The 12,737-nt window shown below is 50.9% G+C and overlaps 1 protein-coding gene across 4 annotated transcripts in view; it reads right to left on the reverse strand.

The window, feature by feature from the left end:
• IRF2 (interferon regulatory factor 2) overlaps positions 1–12,737 on the reverse strand; it is a 101,159-nt gene that overhangs the window by 15,151 nt on the left and 73,271 nt on the right. The gene's annotated exons all lie outside the window — the stretch shown is intronic.

Here is a 12,737-nt window from a genome sequence, read left to right on the forward strand (position 1 = left end):
CTTCTTTCAAGGTCTCTCCATCCGCCCCGTAACCCCAGCAACCAATCGTCTGCTTCCCCCATTTCTGTCACTTCAGGGATGCTACATAAATGGACTTGCAGTCACCCTTTGGGATCGGCTTCTCTCACTCACTATAATCTCCTGGGGGGCCACCATCTGCTGTGACACCTAGCAGCGGGGGCTTCCTTTTCTTCCTGCTGGGTAGCATTCCAGGGGTGATGTTCAACTGTTCACCGCTGAAGGGCAGCTAGGCTGACCCCAGGCTTTGGCTACTCTAAATGAGGCTGCTACGAAGGTTTCGTGTTCGGCTTTGGAGCAACACAAGTTCCTGTTTCTCTGGGATAAATGCCCAAGAATGCAACTGCTGAGTCAAGTGGCAGCTGCATGCTTAGCTTTATAGGAAGTCGACAGTTGTTTCCCTGGGTGTCTGTCACTTCCCATTCCTGCCAGCACGGCGTTGTCTCTATTTTTTATCTTAGCCATTCTGATAGGAAAGTAGCGTTCACTGTAGTTTTAATTTCAGTACATTATGCCCTGTTTTCATTTTAAACATTTAAAAACATTCATTTGAAGGAAAGAGAGAGAGAGAGAGAGCTCCCCCATCTGCTGGTTCACTCCCCAAATGCCTGCCGAGGACAAAGCCGGGCAAGGGTTAGAGCCTGAAGCAGGGAATGCAATCCAGGCCTCCCACATGAATGGCAGGAACCCAAGTACTGGAGCTCTTCCTGCTGTCTCACAGGGTCTGCATTAGCAGGAAGCTGGAGTAGGAGCCGGAGCTGGGTACTGAACCTAAGTATTCCAACGTGGGAACAGGTGTCCTCATGCCTATGCTAAACGCCCACTGACTTTACAGTGCTGCTGGCAGATGACGGATGAAATTCCCTGAGCACTGGCTCACTGAACAGACGGGGGTTAATAACACGGCAATAACAAGGTTTCCCCGAGGTCCTCAAAGCCACCACAGTCAATGCTTCACTCATACCTGTGTGAGTTCGTATAGCATTTTAACCCCATCAAGAGAAGGCCGAGCAAAGTTTCATTATCCTGTTACGGATGAAGAAACTCAGGTACACAGAAGTAGAGTGACTTGTCCAAAATCCACACAAATTGCATTATATGCAATGCTCTATATTCCCGTCATTTAAAAAAAGATGATTTATCCATCTGAAAGGCAGAGACAGAGAGGGAGGGAGGCAGGGAAGGAAAGAGAGAGATCCTCCATCTGCTGGTTTACTCCCCAAACGGCCTCAATGGCTGGGACTGGACCAACCAGAAGCCAGGAGCTTCTTCCAGGTCTCCCACATGAGTGCAGGGGCCTAAGGCCCTGGGCCATCTCCCACTGCTTTTCCAGGTTCATTAGCAGGAAGCTGGAGCAGTGGGACTTGAACTGGCACCCATGTGGGATGCCAGCACTGCAGGTGGCAGCTTAACCCACACCACAGCACAGCCCCTAGATTCCTGTCTTTTTCTCACCTATCTCCAAAATGTTCAGGTTAATAACCTCATGGCCAAGTCAAGTTTTTTAGTTAATTAATTAGATTTATCTATTTACTTGAAAGGCAGAATTACAGAGACAGCTTCCATCTGCTGGTTCACTGCCCAAATGGCTTCAATGGCCAGGGTTAGGCCAAGTCAAAGCCAGGAGCCAAGAGCTTCATCTGGGTCTCCCATGTAGGTGCAGGGACTCAAGCACTTGGGCCATCCTTTGCTGCTTTCCCAGGCACATTAGCAGGGAGCCGGATCAAACAAGGAACAGCCAAGACTTGAATTGGTGCCCATTTGGGATTACATCACAGTACAGGCTCTGACAGGTCAAGTTTTAATCACTCAAAGTGAGGTGGGCATTGTGGTCTGCAATGCCTCTAGCTCGTATCAGGAGCACCAGTTTGAATTCTGGCTGCTCTGCTTCCAATCCAGCTCCTGTTAACGAGCCTAGAAAAGCAGTGGCTGATGGCCCGGGTCCTTGGGCCCCTGCACCCATGTAGGAGACTAAGATGGAGTTTCAGGCTTCTGTCTTCATCCTGGCCCAGCTCTAGTCATTGTGGCCATCTGGGGAGTGAACCAGCGAATGGGAGCTCGCTCTCTTTCTCTATCATTCTGCCTTTCAAATAAATAAATCTTTAAAAAAAAGTCACTCAAAAGTATTTTTACATTTATAAATAGTTGTTAAGTTCTTGTATAAATTGCATTTTGGGGGGAATGACGTGAACATTATCTGATTTGCACTCAGGGTAAGTGTTGGGAGGCAGTGGGAGATGGCAGGTTCTTTCATAAAGAGAGGAGAGATTCCCCGGAGCCAAGCACACAGGATGGAAGTGGCCTCGGGTGCTGTGTGTATGCACCTGCTGGGGATGTAGTTCGAGGCGAGGAAGGCAGGCTAAACATGGCAGGCAGACTCCCCCAGTCTTCTTTCACCCTTGGGCAGTGCTGTGGCAGTGTGAGGCTGTCAGTTATGCAGCTCATGAGACCCGGACTGAACACCAACACTGACCTGCTCAGGTTTCGCCTGTCCATTCTCCCAAGGGAAACAAAGTGCCAGGAGGACGGGATCATGTCCTGCCCCATCCCAAGTCCTAAGAAGCTGGTGGAGGTGCAGGATGGAAACCACATGGTGTGTGTGTGTGTGTGTGCAGAAGGGGCCCTAAGCAGCTCGCTCCACACAAAGCAAGGAAGGTTGTCTACACAGATTTAAATCAGAGCCACTCCCACCTCCGATGCCCCAAAACTCTTGTCCTCCTGCGAGTCAGCAGGGTGACGATGGCAGCAGCTTGAGTCTCTTCCTAGTTCTGGCCTTCTGTTCCCACCAGAACTTCTCCCACTGCTTTTCCTCATAATGCCCAACTCTGGGTTCAGCTAACAAAGGCGTATGGAACACCTGCCATGGTCCACCATCAGGAGAAGCAGACGAGGATCAACACCGACAAGGATCGGGGGAAGGGAGTCTAGTAGGTAGGGGCCGGCATACAATAATGCCAAGAGTAAGGTTAATGTAGGCCGGTGCCACGGCTCACTTGGCTAATCCTCCGCCTGCGGTGCCGGCACCCTGGGTTCTAGTCCCGGTAGGGGTGCTGGATTCTGTCCCGGTTGCTCCTCTTCCAGGCCAGCTCTCTGCTGTGGCCCAGGAGGGCAGTGGAGAATGGCCCCAGTGCTTGGGCACTGCACCTGCATGGGAGACCAGGAGGAAGCACCTGGTTCCTGGCTTTGGATCGGTGCAGCGCACTAGCCGTAGCAGCCATTTAGGGGGTGAACCAACAGAAGGAAGACCTTTCTTTCTTTCTCTCTCTCTCTCTCTCACTGTCTAACTCTGTCAAAAAAAAAAAAAAGGTTAATGTAAACAGAAAGGCAGCAAAACAAAGTTAAAGCAAAAAGCAGAGGGAGGGGGAGGGAGATGGCTTGTGGCGGAAGTCGAGGCTGCGGCGTCCTTTTCCCAGTTTGAGGCATCAAGCCCCAGCAGGCAGCGGCACACAGGTGGGGGTGGCTGAGCAACAGGCAGTGTTGAGCAGGGCCCTGTTTCGGGCGCCTTCCTGTCTCCTGCGGCACACACGCACCTGTCTTTCCTCTGAGCATCTCTCACTCCTGTCCCTTTTGCTCAGCAGCAACTACCGTAAGACAGCCTTGGACTTTTCTGGTGTTGCTGGGCACTGCTCCATGCCTTTAATTAACTTTTATTTGTTGAGGTCAGATCTCCTCAAGCCAATTCCAGCCCCTGAGAGCTGACAGCCTGCATTAGGGCTTTCTTTCCTTTCCTTTCCTTTTTTTTTTTTTTGGTGGAGGGTAAAGATTTAGTTATTTTTGTGACAGGCAGAGAGAGACAGAGAGGGAGAGTCTTCTATCCACTGGTTCACTCCCCAAATAGCCGCAACAGCCCGGGCTGGTACAGGTTGGAGGAGCCTGAAATTTCATGTGGGTTTCTTTTTTCTTTTCTTTTTTTTTTTTGACAGGCAGAATGGACAGTGAGAGAGAGAGAGAGAGAAAGGTCTTCCTTTGCCGTTGGTTCACCCTCCAATGGCCGCCGTGGCAGGCGCGCTGCGGCCGGCGCACCGCGCTGATCCGATGGCAGGAGCCAGGAGCCAGGTGCTTTTCCTGGTCTCCCATGGGGTGCAGGGCCCAAGCACCTGGGCCATCCTCCACTGCACTCCCTGGCCACAGCAGAGAGCTGGCCTGGAAGAGGGGCAACCGGGACAGAATCCGGTGCCCCGACCGGGACTAGAACCCGGTGTGCCGGTGCCACTAGGCGGAGGATTAGCCTAGTGAGCCGCGGCGCCGGCCTTCATGTGGGTTTCTAACAGGGTGGCAGGGGCCCAAGCACTTGGGACATCTGCTGCTGCAGGAGCTGGACTGGGAGCTGAGCAGCCAGGACCTGAATCAGCGCTACAATGTAGGATGCCGGTGTCACAAGTGGTGGCATGACTTGGACGCCCCATGTGTTAGGACTTTCTGCATCCTGTCATGGCACAGGTTCCCAACTTGCACCAGAGAGCAGCTCAAAAGATCTTCTGCTGAGTTAGTGAGAGGAAAGGAGAGACTGCAGCCAGGGTCCTGCGGGAGATCATGGCTAACAGTGTTTTCTAGAAAATTCCATGCCTTCTGGCAAAGTACTGAAGACACAGCAGGGGTCGTTGCCTGGCTTGGGGTGGGGGAGGAAATGTTGTGGGGTAAGGAGAATGTCCTGTTCTCAATGTGGTGGTGGTCCCACAACCAAGGCATCTGTCCAAATGCGTACATTAACTTATAGCTAAATCTGATTGTATTTCATTTCAAATATGGGACTGAAGACAAAGGACAGTAGATAAGCATTTCCACTCACATTTTAAGTGTCCTGAATGCTGGTGACTAGGGTAGGAAAACAGGTTTTTGTTTTCTGGACCCCCAGTGAATGATGATGTCATCTCTAAGACCAATGTTGCTCTGTACCTCAGTGAGGGACGGCCAGTTCACCCGGTCACCACTCAGGACACTTTAGAAACTTTTCAATGCTCAGGGCTGGCTTCTGGCACAGCGGTTAAGATGCCGCTTGGGACAGCCGCATCCCCTATCAGACAAAGTGCTGGGTTTCAGTCCCGGCTCCACTCCTTGTCCCAACTTCCTGCTGAAGTACTTAGGTCAAGTATGTGGATCCCTGGGAGACCTGGATTGAATCCCTGGTTCCTGGCTTTGGCTTCGTTTAGCCGCAGGCATTTGGTGAGCGAACCAGTGGATGAAAGCTCTCCGTCTCTCCGATACGTAACTCTCGAATCAAAGCCCAGAAAGAACAGGAAGACTCCAACATCTAAGGTATTCAGACACAAGCATAAATATGCGGGTCTCCCCCCTCTTGCTCTCGCTCCTGCTCTTTCTCTCCCCTGCATGACTGGTTCCCCTGCCCGGCTGGATTTCCCTGTTGTGACAGTCAGCCAGCCACACCGACTTCTGAAAGGCCACACGAATAACAAACTTGTCTGCTACAGCAAGTGAGCTCAGAAGTGGCTCTAGTCTGGTGCCACCGAGTGTCTAAGCACTCATCTCTGCCTCTCCCCAAACCTGCCAGTCCTATAGGATCCCCACCTTAGTTGTGACAGAACAGCACAATTGGAACTACAATTCAAGGTCACACAGCCCTTACAGGGTCACACAGGCTTTACAGGGATAGTGTTGTAGCGCAGTGGTTACATTATAGCCTGTGATGCTGGCATCCCATATGAGACTGGTTTGAGTTCTGGCTGCTCCACTTCCATTCCAGCTCCCTGCCAATGTGCCTGGGAAAGCAGTGGAAGATGGCTCAACTGCTCTGGCCCCTGCACTCATGTGGGACACACAGATGAAGTTCCAAGATCCTGGTTTTGGCCTGGCCCAGCCCAGTCCCAAATGTTGTGGTAATGTGTGGAGTGAACCAGCAGATGGAAGATCTCTGTTCCTGTTTCTCTCTCTCCTTCTCTCACTGTTAACTCTGCCTTTAAAATAAATAATAAAATAACTCTTAAAAAAAAAAAGCAAGGTCAACTTTACGACCCCAAATTTCAACTCTTTGCAATTCGATGTCCTTAACAAAGTTAATGAAGTTAAACCTGAGCTTTTTAAGCCCCTTTGAGGAAAAAAATCTTTCAAATCTCACTTTAATGATTCTTTGGGCTTATATAAACAACAGTGAAATTTCTTTTCAGCAGTTCGCTATTGGGTGCTAAGGAAATTCTCAAATGGTCCTAAGTGCTACCAATCTACCAAGCTCCTCCAGCTTATGAAAGAGTCGCTCAGGGAATGCAGGCTTTCCTGAGACTGGTGGCTGAGAATTACAAGAGTATCCATGGCTGGTTAATGATGAACCGCTTTGGTTGCGTCAAAGTCTGTTCTTACTTAATTAGAACTGTTGACCTCCTGGAGGGCTCCGCCTGGGAACGTGCTTCAAGGCTGAGACTGTTAGAAACGGGAAGGCTGCTGGAGGTGGCCGAGTTCTGCCAGTTTATGGTTGAAGAAAGCCGGAACTCAGAGGGCAGGTCAACTGCCAAGGTCACCCAGACTAGCAGAGAGTATAAATCGGGCCATCAGCATGGCCCCCTCTGAAGGGCCGAGTGATGCCAGGTCCCAAGAGGCAGCCCCGAGTGGGGCTCCCTGTGCTGAGATGCAGCTTTGCATGACTGTGGTAACACGGTTACCTCACCATCTCACCACCGAGAGATGGAGCGGTACATCTCCCTGGATCTTCACCACAACTCTGCATCTGTATTGTTTCCATTTTATGTATAATTTCATAAATGTAAATAATTCACGTATAAACAGTCCCAGAGGGACTTTGCCCAAGATCACGTGGTAAATAAATGGAAAACTTCAGAACTAGGTCCAGAGCCCAAGTCTGCCATGGGCCCGACTCCCCGACTACAGGGACAGAGTTGACAAAGGTGCAGGTGTGGCTGGTGTGGTGGAGATCCTCACCCCCGCCACAAACAGCATCCCATGCTACCCTACAAAGGGGAACACAGCATGTTTCCTGGTGAAAGCTCTGCAGAGAGTTAACCAACGCCTCCAGAGTCAAGGACCTGGGGGCAGAAATCTGGGTAAGACAGTGAGGTTGTCAGCCTACACGTCCCAGGGGAACCACCAAACTCCCCTTTCTTACTGGGCTATGATGACAGGGCCTCGGTTCAGAATAATTCACATTCAAAAATGGGGAGGACCGGCGCCGCGGCTCACTAGGCTAATTCTCTACCTTGTGGCGCCGGCACACCGGGTTCTAGTCCTGGTCGGGGCACCGGATTCTGTCCTGGTTGCCCCTCTTCCAGGCCAGCTCTCTGCTGTGGCCAGGGAGTGCAGTGGAGGATGGCCCAGGTGCTTGGGCCCTGCACCCCATGGGAGACCAGGAGAAGTACCTGGCTCCTGCCATCGGATCAGCGCGGGGCGCCGGCTGCAGCGCGCCAGCTGTGGCAGCCATTGGAGGGTGAACCAACGGCAAAGGAAGACCTTTCTCTCTGTCTCTCTCTCTCTCACTGTCCACTCTGCCTGTCAAAAAATAAATAAATAAATTGGCCGGCGCCGCGGCTCACTAGGCTAATCCTCCGCCTAGCGGCGCCGGCACACCGGGTTCTAGTCCCGGTCGGGGCGCCGGATTCTGTCCCGGTTGCCCCTCTTCCAGGCCAGCCCTCTGCTGTGGCCCGGGAGTGCAGTGGAGGATGGCCCAGGTGCTTGGGCCCTGCACCCCATGGGAGACCAGGAAAAGCACCTGGCTCCTGGCTCCTGCCATCGGATCAGCGCGGTGCGCCAGTCGCATCGCGCTGGCCGCGGCGGCCATTGGAGGGTGAACCAACGGCAAAGGAAGACCTTTCTCTCTGTCTCTCTCTCTCACTGTCCACTCTGCCTGTCAAAAAAAAAAAAAATAAAAATAAATAAATAAATAAATAAATGGGGAGGAAAGCACTGGACAGCAGGCGGTGACCTGGGCATGCCAGACCCCAGGGACAGATCGGGAGCGGACTTGGGTTTTTGTCTTGGGTGCAATGGTGACATGGGGATGCTGGCATTCTAAAAAAAAAAAAAAGAAAAAGTCACTCTGCATGGAGAATGAATGGGAGAGGGCAGAAGGGAAGCAGAGCCAGGGCCAGGCACCATGACAGCAACAGCAACAGGGACAGACATGAGGAGTATGATGGGGGAAGACAGCAGCATTTAATGGTTAACTTTAAGTGGGGGATGGGATGGCTAACAGAGGAGAAAGGAGAAATCTATATAGCCTCCTAAAACCAGGACAGGTTTCTTGAGTAAACAAAACTTTCTAAAGGTTGAAAACAACCACAGGCAAATCCTCTGCCCAGGGCTCCCGGCTGGCTCCCAGTGACTGAGAAGCAGGCCTGTGCAGTCTCACCTGTGTGGCCAGGGTGGCCGAGGTCCCTTTGCTAATAAAGCTAACGTCTCCGGTCAGAACTGTGTCTGCTGCGTGTGGCATCCTGGTGCACATTCCACGTGGAGTTTCCTACGGCTGAGAGTTTTCCAGGGATCCTGACAAAACTGGAAGCCTTGTCTCTGTTCTGCCCCTGACGGGGAGCAGCTCAGTTCTCCCAGAACCTCAGTGGCACAGCAGATACCCCACTGAAAACAGGCAAGGAAGACCCCTTTAGAGGGGGCGCCCTCTGTCTAAAGGATCCTTTGTGTCTTGTGGCTGGAGTTTAACAGGAACTGATGGACATGGCAGAAGACGATGACACCGTCCTTCAGCCCAGCTTCCTCAAACGACAGGAGTGCTGGGGTCACAGCCAGGAGGCCCTTGTTGCAGCTCCCAAGCTGCCCTCTGAGTTGCGACTCTGGCCTCCTACTCTGCAGTTGGTATGTGGGGTTCTAGGCTTGGCTACTGAAGCTTCACTTTAGATAAAGCCAGTCAAAACTAGAGGCAATTACCAACAAAAACCCAACGTTCTCTCAAAATGCACTTTGCATGGCCCAAATGAAGACACAACCCAAAGTCCATGGCTTCCTAATTGCTGAATGCCTGGCTTCCGCAGCTCGCTTTATTTTCTTCAGGGTAATGAATGGTCACCCTTGTTTCCCGGTGATCTCTGCCTTACTGAAGGGTGGGGCTACCTTTTATCAAGGACAACAATGGGGTTATAAAGCACTGCCTGGGCAAGTCAGACAGAATGTCCACACCTGCAGACTTTTTACACTGCCTGGAGACTGTTTCAGTACAGCTCAGCAAAAGCACGGCTAAGCTGGGCGAGGGGCCAGCAGGGTATTGTCAGAACAATTCAACATGTTGCTGGCTTCTTCCGCTCCCTAAAAACAGAAGTCACTGCACACACAACAGAAACTGCAATGCCAAATACAAGTAGAAATAAAAACGAGGGTTTTGTTCCTCCTCTCTTCCCTTAAAGGGAAAGCACAGGTGGGTGTTGGGTGCTAAACCTGTACGCTGGGCCACACAGGAATGACAGAACCCCTGGAGACGTGCACCAATATGGAACCACACTTGTTTTTGGTGTCCACAGTTGCTAAGCCTTCAGATAGCCATGTCCCACACCTGGTTTCAACAGCTGGCTCCACTAGACTGTTATGGAGAAGGTAAGGCCAGGACACAGCCCTCTGTGTGTGTGTGTGTGTGTGTGTGTGTGTGTGTGTGTGTCTATGTGTCTGTGTTGGCTCTGCATTGTGGTAAGAACAAGAGCAAAACCTGGTCGCCATCCTGCAAAGGTTCCTTTGTCAGAGCAACAGTCCACTTTGTGCTTTGCACAGCCTCAGACTTTAAACCATGGTGATACATGCCTACACAAACAGCCAGCTCTGTGCAGAATAAAAATATACTACTGGCTGGGCTACACTGGCTTCAAGGACTGCTTCTCAATCCATTTCCTAAGCTAAAGAGCCTCCAGACACCATAAAAGATACTATGATATTAGGCACTCATTTCAGCCCCCAACTTTAATCTCAGAAACATATGCTCATAAAAGTAGGATCAAAACACCTTGAAGCTCTTGGGGGCCTAAAGACAAAGCTGCAAGGAAACACGGGGTTCAGAAACAGATGAACTGAGAGTAAGAAATGGTGACATCTTTGAATAAAGCACATGTGTGAGATATAGAGACGGAGAAAGTCTCTCACAGGTCGCGGCAGCCTCGGAATCAAGGGCCCCCTATTTCTCATCTCTGTCCACAAATCAGAAAGACCAAGACAGTTAATCAATAGCCTTGGGGGCAGGTGTGGGCCAGAGCTCTAAAAAGGGTTTAAAGTCTGAGGCCGTGCTGACATGAGCTCACTTCTTCTTAAACACACTATGGATCCTGTTCATATATAATTATGGATTTGTGTGGAGGGTCACAAACGAATTAGAAAGAGAGATCCAATCACACTTCTCTGCCTTTCATGATTAGTGCATTATTAAGACCAGGAAGAGAATCACTTAATCCAGAAAGCGATTTTCTCACCAAACCTGGCCTTTGTCTTCTTACCAGAAGAGATTAAGGACTCATTTAACTCACACCCACCTCAGCTGGCATCTCTCGTGCCGACAGGACGGAGAACAACCAGCCTGAAACAGGATCACAGAGGGAAGACTCGCCCACAACGGGCATGCTTTATAAGTAGGATGGACCTGTGGACATTATGCTTAGTGAAATAAATGAGGCACAGAGAGGCAAATACTATGCAACCTCACCTCTGCCTGAAAGCTACTAACGTTAATCTAGGGACAGAGAGTAGAAGGGAGGCTGGGGCGTTAAGGGGGAGGGGAAGAGGTTCCTCGAAGGGGACGAAGTCTCAGACGGGAAGAAGAGCCGGTGATTGGGCAGCCTACGTTTCCTAGCAGCTGAGACACCCTTGTCTCTCATCTGAGTGCCTGGCTCCAGCTCCTGACTCCAGCTTCCTGCTACTGCAGACCCTGGAAGGCGGCAGCGATGGCTCACGTAACTGGGTTCCTGCTGCTCATGTGGGAGGCTGAGATGCATTCTGGCTCCCGGGCAAATCTAGGCCTGCCTGCCTGGCTCAGTCTGCCCCACCAAGGCCACTACGGGCATGGGGGAGCGAACGAGTGGCTAAGAACTAATGCGCGCTCTCTCTCTCTCTCTGCTTCTCTAACACATAAAAACAGCTTAAAATTTTTAAAGTAATATTTAGTGATCTATTGCATTGCATCATGATCACAGTTCATAATAATAATGTATTGTATATTTCAAAATCATTACAAGAATGGATTTTTTTTAACATTCTTGTCACAAAAAATAATAAGTTGGTGCTAGATATTTAATTAGCTTGATTCAATCTTTTAACAATGTCTATATAGATCAAAATATCACACTGTCCTCTACAAAAATATAAAATTATTACTTGTCAATTAAAATAAACAAATAAAAACATTTTTAAAAGGTAAAGAAAACACAGGTCCAACTCTGGCTTTTGTTCAGCATTTTATCTCAGGCTGAATTCATCTCCAAAGTGAAGGGGGACTCTAAAAACCAACCACTTTGCTCAGAATCAGCTGAGTCCCAAGAAAAAGTGGAGTTGTGGCAAGCACCTCCCTATTTCCAAAGGGCTCCGTGGGCACCTCTACCTTTCAAGGTGAGACAAATGCAGGCCAGCAGAGAGGGGAAGCACCTGGGGGCTTCAGAAGAGGCAGCTAGGGGGCTAGGAAAGGGGTGGGCTGGGCAAAAGGCCTCCTGTGTAGGGCCTGTGGGACAAAATGCCCGCAGGCAAACGTATCCCCTGGCTGCCAGCGCTGCTGGGGAGGCCGAGCCTTACCGGCCTTGGGACTCTGCAGGTTTGCTTTATTCTGCCTTCAGGCTGCATGCCCTCTAAGACCTCCCTGCAGATGGGGTTCTACTTCCAGAACTCCAAAGCCAGGGAAAATGAGGGGACATGGACGTCTGACATGGACATCTCTGGTTGGTGTTCGACTGAGAATTCCTACATAAAGGCTCCAGACATGGGCTTGCTGCCACAGCTCTGAGCTCTCTGGTTCTTATTAACATCAGAAGCCCTGATTGTTTATAAAGTTAGAGCAGTTTCAGGGGTCAAAAGGTACCTGAGGGCAAAGACGCTGCCCCTCCAAACCAGAGTTAGCCCCAGGCCCTGCCTCCATCCACCACCGCATCTCAGTGGGACCCCTTGAGAAGTGATTCAACAGCTTGTCACCCCCTTGCCTAAAACCCTTCTGAGGGTAGTGTTTACCCTTGCAGTGCATGTAAAACATGTTACACTTCCTGATAGAAAATGCCTTTAAAACAAACCCTCCAGCCATTCGGGACTAAAACCCAACCTCCTTCCGTGCCCCCCTCCCTCTCCTGCCTGTTTTGCTGCTTCGCCCAGCTCCCCTGGCTTGGGGCACACCTGGCCTCTCTATTCCTCCAAGTGTGTTCCCTCCCAGCCGCCCCCAAGGCCTTAATAGTGTCAAAGCAGCCCCCAGCTCTCTCCCTCATCCCCGTGCTCTCCCTCGGCATCATGTCCTTTGCAGGTGGGGTTGTCTTGGTTTCTCTGTACTATCTGTGTCCTTCCATGAAGTTACCAGTGGGGCGGGCCTTGCCCTCCAGTCCAGTTCCTGCTCATCTTACTGAGGCTGCTATATGGAAGCTGTTCAAAAATCGGGGTGTGCCCTCGGGTGACAGGTCTCTGGGCCTCAGGTTCTCTGGGGCAGGCTGGTTACGGGAGCAGCTGTCGAGGGGACTCATGGGTCAGCCTTCCCTCTCCTTGGTTCTCAAGTTCAGTAAGTCCCACTTTCACCCATGGGACCCAATAGAAAAGATGGGAGAATGGCTAGCCATCAGCTGCTGGGAGAAAAACGACTCTCAGGG

Source organism: Oryctolagus cuniculus, chromosome 2 (genome assembly GCF_051225735.1).
Source record: "Oryctolagus cuniculus isolate XC-2025 breed Fujian yellow rabbit chromosome 2, ASM5122573v1, whole genome shotgun sequence".
NCBI lineage: Eukaryota > Metazoa > Chordata > Mammalia > Lagomorpha > Leporidae > Oryctolagus > Oryctolagus cuniculus.